At 42.4% G+C, this 17,413-nt stretch overlaps 1 protein-coding gene across 1 annotated transcript in view; it reads left to right on the top strand.

Moving 5' to 3' along the window:
* The window catches only part of JMJD1C (jumonji domain containing 1C), a 165,850-nt gene that overhangs the window by 78,369 nt on the left and 70,068 nt on the right, over positions 1-17,413 (top strand). The gene's annotated exons all lie outside the window — the stretch shown is intronic.

The raw sequence follows: 17,413 nt of genomic DNA, 5'->3' as shown, positions 1-17,413 counted from the left end.
CCCAAGATTTTTGCTATAGCTTATAAAGACCATTTAGAGAACTTTTAAAGCTCTGAGATTTGTCATGCTCTGCTTCTGATGAAGCCACTAATGTGATTTTTAGACATGCGCAGAATTGCTGGGAAACAAATTCAGCAGTTCCAACAGCTGCATTGTGTATATGCTCACTTTTACATTGTAGATGGCGTGGAAATAAGTATAACACATTTAGCTTATTGCCGTGCTAATGCTTTTGTAGTAATTTCTTTTGGAATTGTTGACCTGAATTGCTGTACACATTTGCAGTAGAAGTAATGGAAATTACATTTTCCCCAGAGTAAGCTTTGTGCTTTCCCCTACTGTTACCAGTTAATTTGAAATAAAATGTCTCTCTATCTTAAAGATATTTTGGTTTGTTGTCTTCTATTATAGTAAACAGATATTTATTTATGCTTGTGTGTTTACCCTGAATTCAAATATTAAAAGTAATGTTGAAGGAAGTATGAATTTTTAATTTTTTTTTCCTGGTGTTCTCTGGGTCTGTTAGAAGATTAGCTTTCCAGAAGTGACTCACATTTTCAGTGCTGGCTGTCAGCCAAATTGCAGATAAAAGCTTGCCAGCTGGCTATCCATCTTGCTCTACACTTCAGCAAAGAAGCTGCAGTAAAGCTCTGCTGTTGGCAGTGCATAGCAGCTCCCTGAGCAGAGTTTCATGTATAAATATTTTCCATAATTTCTTTAGAGGTTAATGAACAAATGACAGAATGTTAAAATAGCACCGTTTGATAGAAGTTCATAAGAATTCTTTAAAAGCGTCAGTTTTTGCCCTGATTTTAGAGGCAGCTTTTAATCTTAAAATCTGGTAAATGCGTTTAGATAAAAATCTGTTTTTGTCTGTATTGCGAATCTTTTAAAGCAACATATTTAAGAACTTTGAAAGGACTCAGCATTTCCAAACTGAATGTTCTAAACTTGTACCTTTAAGCGTATTAAAGAAATGTTTTGTGGTAGCTGATCTTACAAATTGTAAGGACCATTTTTGTTGAATAACGAAAGCTGAGCTTTTTCCCCATTGTGTTTGAGCCATACTGAATAACTTTTTTGTAAAATAGGGCACGCTGTTAGCAATTCACCAGTTCTGTGGCAGTAAGCCAAGACAGTAATTGAAGGTCATGGATTGTTTGCTAAGTGCAGTTCTGTGTGCTGTTTTGGTCCATAGGGGGACTGGCAATGCCAAGAAACAAAGAGAGCACTGTTTTTTTCTTTAAAGGTTATGGTATGGATTCGCTGACAGTTAATGCCTGACTCTGAGATTAAGCAAATGGTGGCTTAATGTAATAGTATAGTGAAATTCTGTAATTGACAGCGAAGCTTGTCAAGTGTGAAAGTTTGTATACCTCAGTAGTCTGACTTCAATGCTCACTTTAAAAATTAGCTGCTGGTATGCATAATGCAGACACTCCCATTCTTTGTTAAAATTTTACCTGTTCTTGCTTTCTTTACTGTTCTGTATAAAAGTATTGATCCAGATTTGTGGAATAAAATTGCTATAATCCAACTCTGTTAGGCTGGACAATTTCAAGCATTCCTGAATGAAGTGGATTGTTTGGATCCTTTCTGATCTGTTTTCAGGCCTGTTTGTGGAACTGAAACACCCTTGTGGCAGGAGATAGACAGATTGCATGCAACTCTCTTGATTCTCATGAACCTTTTAATGGTTTTCAGTATCTTCAATCATGGTATTCTTTTGAACTTCCTTTCTGGGCGAGGATACCCTGTTTTACAGTGTTTCCAGACCTGATACATTTTCCTCAAGGTAGGTGAAGCTGGAAGAACTGTAGCTCAATCCCTTTAGCCTGTGGAGTCCTGCAGGATTACATTTTATCCCCAGTGCTAGGAGTCCCCCAACTTTTTCAGGTGGTCTCCTTTGGAATTTTGATTCACCGTGGTGGGCACAACCACAAAATGGCTACTGCCAGAGACAGAGCTGACTGCAGAATATTTGGGAGTGAGGTCATGCACAACTTCAGTCAGAAGCTGTTTAACAGAATATCTCTTAAAATTAACATATTCAATTGTTTTTTTCATATACACAACTTACCTTCAGTCATACAGTGAAGGTCCTTGTGCTGTTGTGGGAGCTCCTGCCAAAATAACTTGGCAGAAAAATTTGCACAGCCAGCCAGAAGCCCTGCTGAGCCAAAGTTTCACCTGGCCAAGCCCACTTCCTAAAAATGCCAGTAACAGTTCATAGACCTATCCTCTGTTAATCTGCCTAATCTTTTAGTTACCTGTGCCTCTGGCTATCATCCTCTAGCAGTGAATTCCACATTTTAATCACCCTTTGAGAAAAGAAGTATTTCCTGTAGTCCATCCTGAATATAGTACACATCAATTTCATTGGATGCTCTTGAGTTCTAGCATTTTGGAAGAGGGAGAAAAAGTTCCTGTCTATTCTCTCTTAAAGGTAAAGGTAAAGGTATCCCCTGTGCAAGCACCGAGTCATGTCTGACCCTTGGGGTGACGCCCTCTAGCGTTTTCATGGCAGACTCAATACGGGGTGGTTTGCCAGTGCCTTCCCCAGTCATTACCGTTTACCCCCCAGCAATCAAGCTGGGTACTCATTTTACCGACCTCGGAAGGATGGAAGGCTGAGTCAACCTTGAGCCGGCTGCAGGGATTGAACTCCCAGCCTCATGGGCAAAGCTTTCAGATGGCTGCCTTACCACTCTGCGCCACAAGAGGCTATTCTCTCTTACTCATAGGTAATTTTATAACTGCTAATAGTATTCCAAAGGAGGCTGCACCATAGGTGTATACAGATGCATTATAATATTGACTGCCTTAAGAATTTGCCCTTTTCACTGCTATGGCATACTGGCTTAACACTTTCATAGGGTTGTCTATTATGACCTTTCTGTCTCAGTCTAAGCAAGTTCAGATCTCATTAGCATATACCAAAAATTTAGATTTTTTGGTAACATGAGCATCATGCTTACCTACACTGAACTTCAATTGTCATGTTGTTATCCATTTACCCAGTCTGCGGAGATCCTCTTGGATTCACTTCCCAGTTAGTCTGGGTTTTCACCATCCTGTATAATTGTGGCATCTGCAAATTTGACCACCCCACTGCTGACCCCCACAGTTCCTGATCATTTGTGAATAATTTAAAAAGTAAGTATCCCAATATTGATCCCTGTGGGACCCGACTGTGTATTTCCCTCCATTTTCCTCATGATGGACAGCCACCCTAACTCACCCCCAGACTTATTAGAAGAAGAGTTGGCTCTTATATACCATTTTTCTCTACCCGAAGGAGTCTCAAAGTAGCTTTCATTCGCCTTCTAAAAATCTAATCAAATAAATAAATAAACAACTAGAGCTAGGGCATTCTCCGTCGTGGCCCCCACCTGGTGGAGCAAACTCCCAGAGGACATCAGGGTCCTGCTGGAACTGAAGCAATTCTGCAGAGGATGCAAAAAGGAGCTTGTCCACCAGGCATTTGGTCAAGATAGTTAATAAACCTCCAACCATCAGACAGAAACCCCATAAACAGTACAAAAATTGAATCACAGTGCAGTCAGACCAAACTTATTTATTGGGAACTGTTGCTATTACACTGTTGATACAAATGTTTTCACTATTAAATAAGTTTTTACTGTGTTTCCCCAAAAATAAGACATTGCCTTATATTTATTTTTCCTCAAGAAGATGCACTATGGCTTATTTTCAGGGCGTGTCTTATTGGTATTTTAAAAAGTCAGTGCTATCAACAAAGGTGTTTGTGTGGGGTGAGAGAGAACCACAGATTGTTGCTGGTCAGTGCTGGGCAGCAGCAGCTTTATTGGTGTTTGTGGGGGGTGAGAGCGACTGGGTGGCCAGCGCCGTGGAGGGACAGAGTGCTGATGCTGGCGGTGCACCAGCCGGCACCCGCCCACAGGCGCAGAGCTCTGTGCCCACATGCGGATGGCACACTGGTGCCGGCTCTGCCCTCCCACTAGGAAAGTAACCCCCAAAAATGCCAGGGGAGGGAAGTGGGGTTGGGTGGGAGTGGAAATGTGCCAGGTGTACTCGGGGTGTACTCGCCAGGTGTACTCGCCTCTCCTGCTCTGGCTGCTGGGAGCAAGCTGGGATTGCTGCCGCTGCCCTGAGAAGGAGGTGGTGGCGTGCACTGGAATCTGCTGCGAGGGAGGGTGGGTGGGGGAGAGAGACTTACGGCTGGGGGAGAGAGACTTACAGTGCTGAGTAGAAAGGTAGCCGTAGCTTTACTTCTATATTGTGTATATTGTGCAAACACTTAGAAATCTTGCTATGGCTTATTTTATGGGTATGTCTTATTTTCGGGGAAACATGGTATATCTGAATGTTTCACTGTACTGTATTGTTATGAAAGTAAACCTCCCTGAGCCGAGAGGGTATATAAATATAAATAAATAAAATGTTAAATTTATTCCTACTTCCTGTTATTTAACCAGTCTTTAATCCATAAAGGACTCTTATCCCATGACAGCTGAGTTTATTCTGGAAAAATGCATTGTATATTAGGTGAACATGTTTGTTCACTTTCTCAAAGACCTCAAATGTGGGAGAGGGCCTTCTCTGTCATAGCACCAAAACTAAAGAAACGTGTCCTGTTCTGCTGCCATCTTACACCAGCTGGTAGGATTTTTGTCTGTTTCATCTGCTATTCCCATGGTTAGCTATCATTCTTGCCCCATGTTTTTATGTGTGTATTTTAGCTTGAGTTTTCTTGGTTTAATTATATGTTTTTAATCTGTTAACTGCCTTGGTAGTCCTGAAGGGAGCAAAAATGGTGTATAAATTTTGGAAATAAAAATATTTAACTGTGGTGCACATATATGCATTTCAATTGGCATAACTTGCTTCGTATTCAATCCATACAGATCTGGCACCTTAGTGTGGGCTAGTATAGACATGATATTGCATGTCATTGATTATATTTATTTGTGTGAGAGTACACTATTTCTTCTTTCACACTACATATCCTTCGTCTCATCTACCACCAACCTTAACCATGTTGTTGACATTACAGTTACTAATGCTAATCAAGATTCACTCCAAATTGTAATCAGGTGTAGACCCTGATTTCAAACTAAAAAATCAGGATACATGACTGGTTACAGATCTTGAGTGTTCTTGGTTAATGTTAGCATAGGAATTTCTCATGAAAGGAAAGGAACTGGGGATGGAAATAAGATTAGAGGCCTGAACTCAATCCCTTAGCAATAGTAAACATATGGCTGGAGTTACAACTGCACTGCCTGATGTGGTAGAATTTTCAAGACATTTTTTTTAATCTGCTTTTTCTTTCATAACGTATCTTAATTGTTGTGGGTTATTTTTGCACAGCATGTGATTAAACCCTTAGATCACTGTCATTTATGCACCTAAAGTTAATTTGTGGCTAAGGCAAGTGGAAACAGAGAAAAACCTGGGGATAATGATGAGGTCTTTACCTACATGCTTTATTTCTGAATATGGGTGTGCCAAAGTAGGAGGAATTCAGTATTACCTACAGCAAACAGTGACAACATTGTTCTGAGATAGGAGGGAAAAGGGGTGTGGCTAAAACAATACTGGGGTTCCCTTCTGTGTAAAATGCAGGTGGTTGAGTCACAAGAAAAACCTGATTCAATAGCTCTGATCATATAAACAACTCTCTTGCGTGCTAAATAAAACCTGTATTTTTAGTAGAGGTACTATTACAACACCTGATTCTTTGCATAAATGCTATTAATAAAACTGCCTACGTACACAGGTTTTGCCTGCTCTCTGGATGGTCTTGGTGATTTGTATTTGAACACATGTTTGTCTTGGCATTAGAGAGAAATCTTCAGCAGGGATTTTGTGCAATGGTGACTTGGCATGCTATTACAAAACTTGTATTGTGTCCAATTACCATTATCATTTAAAATTAAAATTAATAACCATTGTTTAAAATTCTGCATTAGTGGCCTGTAGAGTTTGGAGAAGAAAACAAATTAATCAATACTATTTACTGAATTATTTTGTTCAGTTTTTATTTATATAATAATAACACTAATTACATGTTTAAAGTGCTTTGTGTTACACCAAAAACCGCACTAAGTATTCCAGAGTTACTACTCTCATTTTACAGATAAGAGGTTGAATTGAGAATTGCTTACCCAGGTTCACTCACTGAGATCATAACTGAATTCAGGATTTTCCAGCTCCTATTCTATGTATTTTTGAGGCACAGGAAATCTCATTTGTAGTTCAGTAAGTTGATATAATTAAAATTAATTTCAGAACAGATTGAGTAACACAGGAGTTGTTGTTGGGTGCGAAGTTGTGTCCGACCCATCGCGACCCCATGGACAGTGATCCTCCAGGCCTTCCTGTCCTCTACCATTCCCCAGAGTCCATTTAAGCTCGGGGGATGACACAGTGGATGACCAGCTAAATGGCATGAACTGTCAGTGCTGTTCCAGCATTGTGTAGTGGTTAATAGTGGCAGTTTCTAATCTGGCGAGCTGGGCTTGATTATCTGCCCCTCCCCAAGCAGCCAGCTTGGTGACCTTGGGTTCATCACAGCCCTGATAGTGCTGTTTTTACCGAACTGTCCTGTCAGAGCTCTCTTAGCCTCACCTCCCTCACAGGGTGTCTGTTGTGGGGAGAGTAGTAATGTAACTTGCTCTATGCAGGCCTGCCCTTGGCCTTGATCCGGAAATTACAGTTGGTACAAAATGCAGTGGCCAGGGTCATCAGAGAAACATCATGGAAGACCCACATTCGACCCATTCTTCTCTTAGAGTGAGGACATCTTGCTGGGTGAGATTCCACTGTCAGATCAAGGGAGGTAGGAATTTAACAGTTCTTCCGGACCCTAGGTGGCACTCACCCGGCCCCTCAGTTCAGTTTCTGCCTCGGAGGGAGAGCTCTGCCATCACCAATCAGCTAATGATCCCTGGCCCTACAGAAGCCCACCTGGCCTCAACCAGGGCCAGAGCCTTCTCTGTCCTGGCCCCCACCTGGTGGAATGAACTCCGGGAGGAGATCAGGGCCCTGACAGAGCTAAAACAGTTCTGCAGGGCCTACAAAAGGGAGCTCTTCCACCAGATATTTGGTTGAAACCAGGTGACCAGCAACATTTACTCCCTCCCTCCCTCCCTCCCAGAAATTCACCCATGCGTTCTGCTCTGGACCTGTTTGCATCGTTATACTCTGTTACCTCAGTTATTGTTTAATGTTAATATTATTATTATTATTATTATTATGAAAAATTAAGTTCCATGTACTATTTTCTGCATTTTATGTAAACCACCATGAGCCTCAGGGGAGGGCGGTTATATAAATACAAGAAAATAAGTAAATAAAAATTAAATAAACTTTCTGACTCCTTCAGGCAGTGAAAAGCAGGGTATAAAAGCCCACTCTTTTTCTTCTGAAATATATTGCTTAGTTCTCAGAAGTGTTTTTCCAGTTTATTATAACAAAAATTATTCTCCAGATGTTGAAGATTATGGTTGAATTGTAATAATGTTCCCGTAAGATACTGACAAGTATATACTTGTGAACACATGTTTTGTAACACTGGGAGTAGCTTGACATTGTGTGCATGCACACACACATTCATAAAAAAGCCAAACCCTGTCTCTGGGGTGAAAGGCACCATCAGCTTGGCTAGTTCATTTATTACAGAATTCATACACATACCAGGGCTCTAGATGACCCATGTGCCTGGTGACCATGGCACCTAAAAATCTTATTGTAGCCCCTGCTATTTTCAGCAGTGATGCTATTGTAGCAACTCTTAGCAATACTTAGTGTAAGTAAAGCGTTGGTTCCAGTATATGAAAATAAGAGAAGAGTCCCGACCCCAAGGTTGAGAGCCACTGTCTTTGACTAAAGTCATGTATCCCCAGCATCGTGGTGATCCTTGGGGATCCTCATGACTTATGCACAGTACCACCCCAAGCTCACCATAAGATCACTTCTTCTCCCTTGACATTCAGGAGGACGCCTCGGTGGGTGTTTCCCGCCACTTTAACTGGGAGGCAGGACTAATTTTCAACTTCCTGTCCTGCGTGGTGGGAGGCACCCTGCTCGTCTTCCTGCCTATTCTGGGAGTAGCAGATCTGACTGGTCTCTCCCAAATTATTAATGTGTAGTGTTAAAATTTGTTGTTAATTCAAATTAAATTGTAGTTCATAAGTCAGTAGTTCTTAGTACTAAAGTGTTTAGAGTGTTAGAATTGTTTTTTCTTAAGATTAAAACAGTTACAGTTTAAATTCTTTTACAGTTGGGCTCATGCCCTTAAGGCGCCCCCCTTAACAGAGCCATAGCTCTTAAGGCTTAAAGCCTTTAAAAAGTTGTTTTTTCCTGTTGGAAGTTTTTAGTACGCACTTTTTAGGCAGTCGCCTAAAGAAGCCTCCGTTTTTTACATTGAAAACGTTTGGATCGCAGCAATCCTATGGCTGCGAAGCGAGCTCATTCTGAGGGCTTCTCCTCAGACGACGATCCTCCGGCTCCCGTGATGACATCCTCCTCTGCGGGCGCGGCCGGCAGCGGTCCGTTTCGGGCTGCCGTTGCCGCTGGGGCCGTGAGTGACAACGAGCGCTCGAAGGCGCTGCCTGCTGAAAAGCCGCGTGGTGCGAACCCGGCTATTACAGCAGCCCAGGAGCAGCCATCTTCCCCAACTGTTCCTGTCGGCAGCCTTCTTCATCGAAGCAGATAAGTAACCCCTAAGTAACTCCAGAATTTTTTAACATGTTAAAGGCTGCTATGAGGGAGCAAATTGAGGAGTATGAGAGCCAAAACTGGCCCTCTAAGGCTGCTCAAAAGAGAGTGAGGGTCAGCCCAAACAGATATGACTCTTCTTCTCAGGAGGATTTAGAATCTCTCAGGTCCAAGGATGACAGCTTTTCTCTCAGATGAGAAGGAGATTGAACCTATTAATGTGTCAGCTCAATCAGAACGACTTGTCAAGAGTGAGGACACCCACTATATGCTGACAAAGGTCCTTGGGGGTATGATACCATACCCGAGGATAAGCAATTGGACCCAAAAAAGAGGTATCGTGGGCCAAAGGGCAAGGGAGAATACTTTCCCAAATTGGGTCCCTCTCAAGATAATTTTCCTCTTCCAGAGGTTTTTTAGGGAGGGGGGGGGGAAGATCAGAGCCGAAGGGCAAAGGCCCTAGTAAACAAACAAGTACCTTCATTTATAAAGCAGCTCTATGCTATGCCTTACTATGGAGAATCCATCCTACCAATTCCCCTGATAGATGCTCCCATCGCAGCTCTTCAATCTGGTGCCCTCATCTCTGAGGATGGAGAGGGTTTCCTTAGAGATGCTATGGACAAAAAGCCAGAAACTGCCCTGCGACGCACTCACGAGGCAGTGGCCATGGCAATCAAGGCTTCTTCAGCCACATCTATCATGAACAGGGAAGGGATTGCCTGGTGTAGAAACCTATTGGAGCTAATTCTTGAAAACGATAAGAGAGTAGTGAAAGGTGTGTGTAGAGTTCTAAAAGCAGTGTCTTTTTCTGCAGATGCTACCTTGGACGCAATGGTGTTTTTTGCAGTAAGGTCCTTAGCCTCCAACACAGTGGCTAGATGTTTGCCTTGGCTAAAAGCATGGTCAGCAGACTACCAATCAAGGGCATGCGTAACAGCATACCCCTTTGTAGGTGAAAAATTGTTTGGGGATCATCTTGACAATATTCTTATTGAAACTAAGGATAAGAAGAAAAAAAGCTATGCCCAAAGAATACGTAAGGAAAATTCCTTCTTTAGATTCCAACACACCCTTCCCAGTTACTGATCAAATTATAGGAGGGGAAACTGGAGTAATAACAATATCAACAATTTTTGTCCCTCAGGGCGCAGAGAGGCTTTAGATCAAACAAGCCCTGTAACAGGAATGACAGGTCACAGAATGACCAAAAACCACCTAAAGCATGACTCAGAGTCCATTCCAGTAGGGGGGAGGTTGCAAGAATTTGCCCAGGCTTGGCAACTTCCTCCCATAGACACATGGGCAAAAGGTACAGTCACAAACAGATACAAATTGGAACTGTATCATATTCCTCCAGAAAGATTTTTGCCTTCCTCCAGGTTAAAAGACCCAGCCAAGAGACAGAGGACTCTAACGGCAATAAAACACCTTTTAGCCATTCGAGCCATAGAACTGGTTTCACACTCGGAGCAGGGACACAGAATCTACTCAATATTTTTTACAGTTCCAAAATGCACAGGAGACTGGAGGGCCATCTTGGACCTCAAGTTCTTAAACAAATTCATAAAACTCTGTCATTTCCGCATGGAGACCCTGAGGTCCATAGCGGAAGCCTTGCAACAAGTTCCTAACTTCGCTGGACCTCCAGGAGGCCTACCTACACATACCAATATTTCTACCCCATGGAAGATTCCTCAGATTCTGTGTGCAGGGAGTACACTATCAGTACAAGGTTCTCCCTATCTGGCTCTCATCTGCATCCAGGGTCTTCACAAAAATCCTAGTAAATACCCTAACAGGTCTAAAAATGACCAAGACAAAACAGATCACCAGCACAGTCATTCAGGCAAGACACACCAACCTTCTTCAGTTGGCAAGTCTGATGGGTCTGCTCATTTCCAATATGGAAGCAGTGCAATGGGGGAGGTTCCATGCCAGGGCCCTACAGATTCTTCTCAGACCCTACCAATTCAGGATATCCAAAAAGTGGACATGTCAGTGAAGGTTCCTCTAGACTCCAAAATGGCCTTACATTGGTGGACATGCCCCAAAAATCTGAGCCAGGGTCAAACATATTTAATCTGGAGGGAGGAACAAAAATTTTACAGTTGCTAGTCTTCTAGGCTGGGGAACAATTTGGAACAACCAAAATATACAGGGTCAGTGGTCCATAGAGGAGTGCAGACAGCCAATCAATTGGTTAGAACTGAGAGCAGTTTGATTGGCACTCTGACACTTTGCAGATCAGATCCATCAGTGCCACATTCTGATAAGGACAGACAACGTGGTAACAAAGGCCTACCTAAATCATCAGGGAGGTTCCGAATCACCCAGACTTCAAAGGGAAGCTCAAAGAATAGTCACATGGGCAGAAAGTCACCTAGCCTCTCTCAGAGCAGAACATGTGAGAGGTGTATTAAACATACAGGCAGACTTCCTAAGCCGTCAGATAGTGTCAGACACAGAATGAATGCTGAAAAGAGAGGTATTTCAACTAGTAACCAAGAGACTAAGCAAGCCAATATTGGACTTTTTTGTATCCAGCACCAATGCACAGACCATCAGGTTTTGCACCAAATTCCACCACCCAAGGGTGGAATTCTCAGATGGCCTAACATCCCAGTGGCCGGAGGGTTGGCTTTATGCTTTCCCTCCACTCCCACTTCTACCATGCCTCCTAAGAAAAATAGAATCCTCAAAAAATGAGATCATTCTAATAGCCCTCGATCGGCCAAGGCGCCCATGGTTCTCAGAAATAGTGAAGATGGCAGTGTCTCCCCCCTTTACTCTCCCAATTTCCAGAGATCATCTCCAACAAGGTCCAATCTTCCATCTGAAACTGGAGTGGTAGTCTTTGACCACATGGAAGTTGAGAGGAAACAGCTCACCTACTTAGGTTATTCTTCAGGAGTCACAGAAACAATCCTGGACTCCAGGAGGAGTTCGATTAATAGAATTTACTCTTGTTCATGGAAGTCCTTCGTGAGGTGGGCCAAGAGGAAGAAAAGGAATTTTCTCAAGCCTTCCGTGGCCAGTATTCTATATTTCCTACAGGAGGGCAAAAGCCGAGGCCTTAGATCAACCACCCTCAGACGCCTGGTGGCAGAACTTGGTCATACCATACATTGAAGGTACTATACTCTCAAAACACCCACACATTGTTAGATTCCTAAAAGGAACAAAGAACCCCAGTGGTTCATCGTTTTCCTTCATGGAGGCTAAATTTGTTTCTAACAGCCCTAACCAAGGTCCCATTTGAACCAGTTCAGTCAATTGACTTAAAATTCCTCAGAATGAATATTTTATTCTTAGTTGCTGTCACGTCAGCAAGGAGAGTTTCTGAATTAGGAGCTCTCTCAGTTAAGAAAGAATTTTGTCACTTCCTTAAGGACAGTGTTATTTTGAAGACAGATCCAACATTTAAGCCCAAGATTGACTCTCAATTCCATATTTCTAAAGAGATCATTCTACCAAATTTTTACCCTGATCCAGCCAATCAGAAAGAGCGCCTCTGGCACAATTTAGATGTTAGACACGCCCTGAAGGCTTATCTTATTAGCATTGAAAAGTTCAGGGTATCTGATTCTTTATTTATCAATATTGCACCACCTAGACTAGGTCTAAGGCATCAATCGGTAGAACGCTAAAAACATGCATCATAGAGGCTTACAGAACCCGGGGATTTCCTATTCCTGAGGGCATAATTTTGACTCAGAAGCTCTGCTACAAATGCAGCAATGTCCAGGGGAGTCCCATCTGGTCAAATCTGCAGGGCAGCAACCTGGTCAAATATATATCCACCTTTATAAGGCACTGCAAGTTGCATACCTTAGATGCAGTGGAGACAGCTTTTGACAAAAGTGTGCTCCAACATGTGGTTCCTTGGGTTCTTAGAAGCACCCACCCTGTTTACTGGGGACTGCTTGTTAAGTCTCACTGAGGCGTCCTCCTGAATGTCAAGGGAGAACGACCATTGAATCACTTACCGTGAATGGTCCTTCTCCTTGAAGTCAGGAGGACGCCTCGTCCCTCTGCTTGCTTCTACCTGAACCACATGATTCTCAAATTTATTAAAATAAATAAAAATAAATAAATAAATAAATAAAAATATTTTCCTATGTATTCACATTAGTTGACTCATATTAGGGGAGAGACCAAAAGAAGTCAGTATAGTTTTTTTATAGTTTTGACATGTTTAAAGACTTGTTTATTTGGAGAGGCTTGTCATCCAGACTGGAGCAGGGTGCCTCCCACCACGCAGGACAGGAAGTTGAAAATTAGTCCTGCCTCCCAGTTAAAGTGGCGGGAAACACCCACCGAGGCGTCCTCCTGACTTCAAGGAGAAGGACCATTCACGGTAAGTGATTCAATGGTCGTTCTATTGATAGCCACAGTATACACAAAAAAGTGGCAATTCCATGGGGCAAAAATATGGTTCCAAAGGGCGGCTCCTCAATTATTCTCATTTTTTTGCATCCAGTCACCTCACTCTAAGATTATCTATTCTATCAATACCCATAGCTTACACCCACAAAAATCAAGCATCTAAATCTTCAAGGCCACGCCACAGAGGCAAAGCATGGTTCCTAAGTTCAGATTCTCACAGATCCTCAGAGTTTTTGCATTCATTCACCAAAAACTCACAATAAGATCACTTCTATTGATAACCACAGCTTACAGCGCAAAAATGACAGATCTACGCCTTCCTGGCAATGCCCCAGGGGGGGGGGGGGAACATGGTTCTAAAGCACAGATCCCCAAGTATACATGAGTTTTACTTTTAGTCACCCCCAAATCATTACCCAATTATATATCATGGTTATGGGCAAGGGCACATTTAGCACCACAGAAATCTCCAAACAGAGATCTCTATGGTTCTATGGTCCATGATGCTAAGATTTGATCCATGGTATCCTCGTGGATCCTCATAACTTTTCTGTCGCATCACCGAAAACACAACTCCACATACTGTTTTCCGTGCCTCATATTTGAACATGAGAAGCATGGATTCACTGTAGCTGTCAGCACACTCCCTGGGCCCTGGGCCGGTTCTCATAGGTAGTTGTCTTCAGCATCTGTTAGATAGTGGGTAGATGGTGGTGTAAGTGGGCAGGTTGATAGTTGGTTAGGTAGGCTGCTAGTCACTTGGGTAGGTAAGTAGGTTGATAGCTGGTTAAGTAGACAGGTAGAAAGTTGGTTACGTTGGTAGGTGGACAGGTGGGAAGTCAGAGCACCTGACCCAGGACCCAGGGAGTGTGCTTGGAGCTACACCCCATCCAAGCTCCAACAAGCTTGTGGACCCTCATGGCCATATGTGTGGGCACCACTTGGTGCCCGTGAGGGCTCCCGGTGCCCACTTCAGTCATCATCCATTAAGTCTATAGGTAACTTTTCTCCTATCTAAAACTGTGACATGGGAATGGCATCGTGGAAGAAATCAAAGTCTTCGTAGACACTAGTTCCTGATGCTGGGGAGTGACAATTTTGGGTCAAATGGTCCAGGGATTGTGGTCCCTGTTGGAAACCATGCTGCTCATAAACCAATTTGAAATTAACCATCTTCAGGGCCTTAGGATATTTCCAATTGAAAGTTCACAACTCTAGTCTTCTGATATGCACCGATAACATCTCAGCCAAGGCATATCTCAACAAACAAGGGTACAAGTCATCTCTGCTGGATCAAGAGGCGACCAGGATTCTCCTCTCGGGAGAGAAGAACATCAGGACAATCAGGAACAAACACATACAGTGAAGCCTAAATACCCAGGCGGGTTGCTTAAGCTATCACATGATAGCAGTGGAGAAGTGGACACTAAAGAGATATGTTTCGGGTAATCACTCGACACTTTGGCACACACAAAAACAACCAAATGCCTCACTTTTTCTCAAGGTTCTGGAATCATGAGGCAGAACAAACAGATGCTCTAACTTCTGATTGGCCTCCAGGTCTACTATGTGTATTCCCACTGGTCCTTGGAACCGACTCAACCTTCTGTCCAAAGGTAAGGTCGACTTTTCACTTAGCTCAGGAGATCATCTTACCTACCTTTTGTGCCTCTCCACAAACCTTACAGGAGAAGTAGTAGCACAAGTTAGATGTCTGTAGGTCAGTTAAGACTTACATCAACAGAAATCAGTTAAAACATTTGGGAATCTATTCATAGCAATCCCCGAAATTTAGGGCCCAAGATGTCCACGGTAGCAATAAATAGATGTTTGACATCCTGTATTATTGGTGCTTATAGGCTCCAGAAATTGCCAGTCCCACAGCACATTCATTACGGAACCAATGCTGCCTTCAGCAACTATACTTCCATAGAGGAACTTTGTAGCGCAGCAACATGGTCCTCCATTTCCATATTCATTCATCATTACAAACTGAACCAGTATAGTGCAGTGGATGCTACTTCATTCCTTGTTCGTTTGATGTTACTCATATACTGAGTTTTAAAGCTTTCAAAACCCCATTGTCTTTCATTGTTTACTAGTCTCTTCTTTATTGCGTCATGATTGCTTTCACCTTTCTGACCTCCCATTTCTGCACTACCAGTTCTTCACAATCTTTGGAAATCAAGGCTGAAATAACTTCCTTACCAACTCAAGTTGCCACTTTTTAGTTCAATAAATTGTCCTGGAAATATATTTGGGTAACTGAAGGGTCATCAAATTGTGCTTTTTAAGTTTTTTCTTGATTGATTAAATTCATTATTGATCAAATTATGTTATCTCAAATGAATGTTAACAATAGACGCACTGTACGATCCTTTTGTACTTCCTTAAACCATAATCAAGGTATATTCACCTGAAACGTCCCTTTTCGTCTTTCCTAATGTAGAGGCACATGGAAATATTTTTGATTACATAGTAGTGCCATTTCTGCTTTTCCCAAGAGTATTTCTTCTGAGCAGTCTGTATTAGAGTTGTGCACTCTGGCACAGTTCAGCCATTTCAGTGATCACCAAAGCCCAAGGCAGCCAGCACTGGGGCGTAGAGGGGAGGGGCGGTGTCTGCATGCAGGAGCAGAGCTCTGCGCCTGCATGTGGGCACTGGGTCTTGCACTGACACCAGCGCCATGATCATCGAAGCGGCCGGAACACACAACCCTAGTCTGCATCTCTTTAGATGCCTTCTAATCATTTGTTAAATGTATTCATTTAATTAATGTTTTTAAAATAGCACTGTTTTGAGGTTCTTTCACAAAGTAACCCAAGGTAGTTCATCCCACCATGTTTTGGTGCTGCTAGCTAGTCTTCAGTATGTTCCTAGATAGCCATTTGATTCAGTTTATTTTTAGTTTGGAGGCATACATGTCAAATTGTAGTTAGTTTCAAAATACTGAAATGTAATAATAGCCATGCATCGTTAGATGCTCAAAGTAGAAGAAGAAGAGTTGGTTCGTTTGTGTGGCTGTTCTCTACCAGGAGTCTCAAAATGGCTTACAGTCGCCTTCCCTTTCTTCTCCCCACAACAGACACCCTGTGAGGGAGGTGAGGGTGAGAGAGCCCTGATATTATTGCTCAGTCAGAACAGTTTTATTAGTGCTGTAGCGATTCCAAGGTCACCCAGCTGGCTGCATGTGGGGGAATGGGAAATCAAACGCAGCTCGCCAGACCAGAGGTCGGTGCTCCTAACCACAACACCAAGCTGGCTCTGTAATGCGTCTGGTAGTGTAAAAGGAAGAGCAATCAAAGTATATCCCCATTTTGTAAAAATATATGTTTTGTGTTTGATTGAATCTGAACATATATTGGATCTGAATATTAAAGATGCCTAAACAACATGTACTTTGGAACTATACATTATGACAACAGAGTGCTTGTCATTAAAATAATGATTGCTTTATATTCCATTAGCTAAAGAATGTTCTGCAACTATCATGGACTATATATTGTTCCCTCTTTTATGTCAACCCCCCCCCCCATATCAACATGTATTTACTGCTGTATTTTCATAATGTTTAAAGTTGGTTGTATCATTTAAAGCTTGACCCCACAGTTTAATAATTTACTTAGTCATCTAATGTTTACTTAGACCTCTAGTGCTTGCTAGTTTGTGCTAAGCTACATTAAACAATACGAAAATGGTCTGTTTTCTTTTGCAGATTAAATAGGAGTCAAGTACTTCTGTTTTTATCCTGCTTTCTCTCCATGGAGCTCAGAGCTCCAATTAGCTCCATTGTCATTTAAAATTCAAATAGGTTATTCCCAAATTACAGTGTTCTTCATGCTGAGACCTGAAGAGGAGCCTTTGTTTTATAAAGTGATACTTCAGTAAGAAATCTTTGTTGCCCAGTTTTTGGGGGGTTTAAGAATGTATATTTCATTTGACTCCCAAAGGACAAAGCTGAATGGTAAACTGTTGCACTGTATGTCCTTTCTCCAGTAGGTAAATCCTGTGTACTTTTACCTGGCAATAAAACCCAAGTTGAAACCAGTGGTACTTGCTCCTGAGTAGATATGCCTAGGATTGGCTGTGAGTAATTGAGGAAAGTTGAAACCCGATAGCTGCGTTTTTCTGTAGGCATTAAACTTGAGCTGTCAGTCTCTCCTGCAGTCTGGCTTTGTCTGTAGTTAAAATTATGACCTATACACTCTGGCCGTCCCAGCCAAATGAGTAATCAGTAATGTGACTCGTGCTGGAAGTGACTCCATCACCACCTGTGACGGCGGATTAGTTACAGTTCACAGAGCACCGCCTCTTCCCTTCT

The sequence above is a fragment of the Paroedura picta genome, chromosome 8 (assembly GCF_049243985.1).
Source record: "Paroedura picta isolate Pp20150507F chromosome 8, Ppicta_v3.0, whole genome shotgun sequence".
NCBI lineage: Eukaryota > Metazoa > Chordata > Lepidosauria > Squamata > Gekkonidae > Paroedura > Paroedura picta.
Note: the sequence above shows the minus strand (reverse complement) of the source record. Positions and strands in the feature narration are given on the sequence as shown.